The sequence below is a fragment of the Odontomachus brunneus genome, unplaced genomic scaffold (genome assembly GCF_010583005.1).
Source record: "Odontomachus brunneus isolate Ranch 3 - 2012 unplaced genomic scaffold, Obru_v1 Obru_scaffold_320, whole genome shotgun sequence".
Taxonomy (NCBI): domain Eukaryota; kingdom Metazoa; phylum Arthropoda; class Insecta; order Hymenoptera; family Formicidae; genus Odontomachus; species Odontomachus brunneus.
Window position 1 is genome coordinate 18,660 of NW_022639770.1, and position 4,061 is coordinate 22,720.

Here is a 4,061-nt window from a genome sequence, read left to right on the forward strand (position 1 = left end):
GATTCGGCCGAATCAATCCAATTTTTTACTTTCTCATAAGACCGGAAGTGCTGGTCAGCCAGGCCGTGTGCCATTGATCGAAACAAATGATAGTCAGAGGGAACAACGTCTGTAGAATACGGCGGGTGGGATAGGACTTTCCATTTCAACGTTTCCAAGTATGTCTTGACCACTTTCGCAACATGGGGTCGAGCATTGTCATGCTGCAAAATCACTTTATCGTGTCTCTCGTTGTATTGCGGCCGTTTGTCTTTCAATGCTCGGCTCAAACACATCAATTGCGTTCGATACCGATTGCCTGTGATTGTTTCAGTTGGTCTTAACAACAACCGCGAGAGCCTCCGAACTCCGTTCGGTGGCGCATTCGCGGGGGGGTTTTCTCGCGAGAAAATCTTAATTAAGACACAATAAAAGGCAGACCCAGCGGGTGGTCGGAGAGACTCGCACTCCGCTGCACCGGTCACTATAGGCGACTTTTAGTAACAGCCATAGTACCGGCAGCTATACCAACAGCACCTTTAGGCGCTACCCCTCGCGCTGAAAAGTGCGCTCGCTGAACAAGCGATACATCGCGCTGCAAAGTGCGTTCGCTGAACAAGCGATACCTCGCGCTGCAAAGTGCGCTCGCTGAACAAGCGATACATCGCGCTGCAAAGTGCGCTCGCTGAACAAGCGATACCTCGCGCTGCAAAGTGCGCTCGCTGAACAAGCGATACATCGCGCTGCAAAGTGCGCTCGCTGAACAAGCGATACCTCGCGCTGCAAAGTGCGCTCGCTGAACAAGCGATACATCGCGCTGCAAAGTGCGCTCGCTGAACAAGCGATACCTCGCGCTGCAAAGTGCGCTCGCTGAACAAGCGATACATCGCGCTGCAAAGTGCGCTCGCTGAACAAGCGATACCTCGCGCTGCAAAGTGCGCTCGCTGAACAAGCGATACATCGCGCTGCAAAGTGCGCTCGCTGAACAAGCGATACCTCGCGCTGCAAAGTGCGCTCGCTGAACAAGCGATACATCGCGCTGCAAAGTGCGCTCGCTGAACAAGCGATACCTCGCGCTGCAAAGTGCGCTCGCTGAACAAGCGATACATCGCGCTGCAAAGTGCGCTCGCTGAACAAGCGATACCTCGCGCTGCAAAGTGCGCTCGCTGAACAAGCGATACCTCGCGCTGAAAAGTGCGTTCGCTGGATAAGCGAAACCTTGCGCTGCAAAGCGCCCTCGCTGAAGAAGCGATACCTCGCGCTGAAAAGCGCGTCCGCTGGATAAGCGGCAACGAGGCCAGCGGCGCCGAAGAGGCGTCCATACCCTCCACTACGTCGGAGAAGGGGCAGTCGGCCGGCTCCTCGGCGCGGGCACTAGCCCACACGCCTAAGAGTCAGGGCCTACGGCAACGCCTGGACCAGCTTTTCGGAGACAGCTCCCCAGAGGCCGAGGCAGGAGGTCCGTCAGGCCGGTCGCCACGGCCGCGGACACCCTCACCAACGCGGGCTGGGACGCCGTCCCCGCTTTTGTGGGAACCTCCCTCAGCGCCAGAGTCTGCGGCGACCAACGTCTTCATCGCCACGCCGTGGAAGCTCCACCCCATCTGGCTCCCGCAGCGGAAGCTAACTCGACCTGCAGCAGTTCCTCTAGCTCGCGGCGACATCCGGGTTCTACGACCAGTCTCACCACGTCGCACGAACGGGCACGAGAAGAAGGAGAATCGTGCGCCGACTTCTGGAGGTCCCCGGCGAAGAAGGACGCGTCGCCTCCATGGCCAGGGACTAAACGCGGCGGCTCGACGAGCCCTAAGACGGCGGGAGCAATTCCCAGACACGAACACACACACACACATGTAACCCTCATAGAACAAAATGTTACGTGTTACTTGTTATTAAAAGAAACAGCGAGTGTCACTGCACCCTCCCCGCGAGCGACCGATCACGCCATATAAAAGAGGCAACCGCCACAACACATCTCCAAATTCATGTATCGTATGTACACGGGTACCGTTGCTGTATGCACCACTGACGACGCTGCATTCTACACGAATAATATTCACGTTCATAATCTTAATCGGTGCATCCGATTCATACCATTGTTGCGGTGCTAATATACGATTCGATGAGAATCCCAAGAGCGAACCAATATTGTTCGGCTTACTAAAATTTATTCTGTAAGCACATTTTATTTCGCTCTTCATTTCATTATGATTGGCACGAATTATTATAGGATATTCACGCTTGTCATCACTATATAGATTATTTTTGGTACGTACTGTTGCTTGAGAAATTACACGTCTTAAATACTCGTTTATGGCATGCAATTCGTACGATCCTTCAGGAATTGAAATTTCCCTGTCATCGTCACCAAAGTAAAATTTATTGTTCGATGCGTTCACATTCGGTATCGTATGATAAGATTTAAAGGTGGTCAAGCCAAGTTCATAATCATCATCGCTCAAATCTATGGCAGGAAAATAGCTCGCCGTAAGGGTGCTACTATTGCCCGACAGCGTAAGTGTCAGTGACATACTCGGAGAACTGTCAAACAAATATAGAGTTCTCGCAACGAAACATCAGGAAGTTAAATAGGTTTTATCGACAGTTTGCAGAAAATGTAAACACAGTTGTCCGCAAGTGCTTTCTTCGTAACGTTGATAGGGTGCGCGATTGTACTCAATTTTCACTACATCTCTTTCGAGATATCGAATCAATTCTTTGGGCGGTCTAAGATTACCAAAACTATCGAAATATATCGCGCATTCTCCTCTCTTTGCGTACGCCACCCAATGAGTACCAGATCCTTCAGCGTTTTCCAAATTTATGATACCGCTTTCGTTTATACGCGATAAAATCGGGAGTGCGTTACGCATAAAGACATCTCGAAAAAATGGGATACGCAAGCGCTTCGCCAAGTAGTCCAATTGAACGTTGATGATTGCACCGGTAGGCATTTTTATCGTTTCATCGATGTTTTTTTTTTTTTCTTCGAGACGCCTTTTCCACGTTTGTATGATGTAAGATAGACTCCTCGACCTTTCATGACGCGGTCTTCCATGGCGCGATGATGACGTTTTAATTCTTCCAGTTGACGTTGAGCAGCCTTGTTGTCATTCAAAACCTTTGCAACCCCCGCTGCTCCTCCAACCAACGAACCGACTACTCCCAATTACGGTAGAACTGGTAAAACACCATCACGTTTCGCTACTGGAAGTTTTCGTTTCGTCTTTTTTTTCTTCGTTTTCAAACCCATGCCGAGTTTTGTCTTTGCTTTCATAGCCGCCCAGATTGCTGTAGTTGCAGCTCTCTCACCGAGAGTCGAATCTTTCGAAGTTATGCGTTCCTGAGCTTTCACAGCGAGAATCTTATCCGCCGCGTGTCTATCGGTAAGGTTATTACTCCGAGAATATGCAATGTCGTGCTCGCGACACGCTTCGTCCAATGAATTAATGGCTCGATCACCTCTAGCCAATCGTTTTGCCAAGCGAGTTCCAGGACCGCAAAAATTATATCCAGGGATGTGCAACTCGACAGGAAGTGCGTTTATCGCACGATAGGCCTCTACCAATTGTTTTTGTCGTCTTCGGCGACATTCGTTGCAGTCCCTGATCAACGGTGCTGGACCGTCAATGTGCGTTCGTTCCCACGGACGATTATAATGTTCCAGACACCGGCGATACTGCTGAACCTCGGAGTCAGCCTTTATATACTCGGGGAGTCTGTCCCACAAAACGTTAATGTGCGTCGGAAACCCACGCAATAGGACAACCTTCGGTAAGTATTTCAACTGTTCGGAGGTTAGGTTTCGAATGTCACAAGTATCCGACAATAGGAAAAACATTTTCGAAACTGAACAATTTTGATATGATGCACCCCTATAAATAGTTCAATCGGAACAACTCGTTAACGAAATCAACTTCGCAACTTGCAGAGAAAACATGCGGTTCTTGAAGCAACCGACAGCGATACGCGTGACAAATTTTGATGATAGAACGCAATCAATGTTCGATCAAGAGACACGCCGACATGGAAACATGCTTCCAAACACGATTCGTGGAATCATATGCGGCCCTTCGAACTGC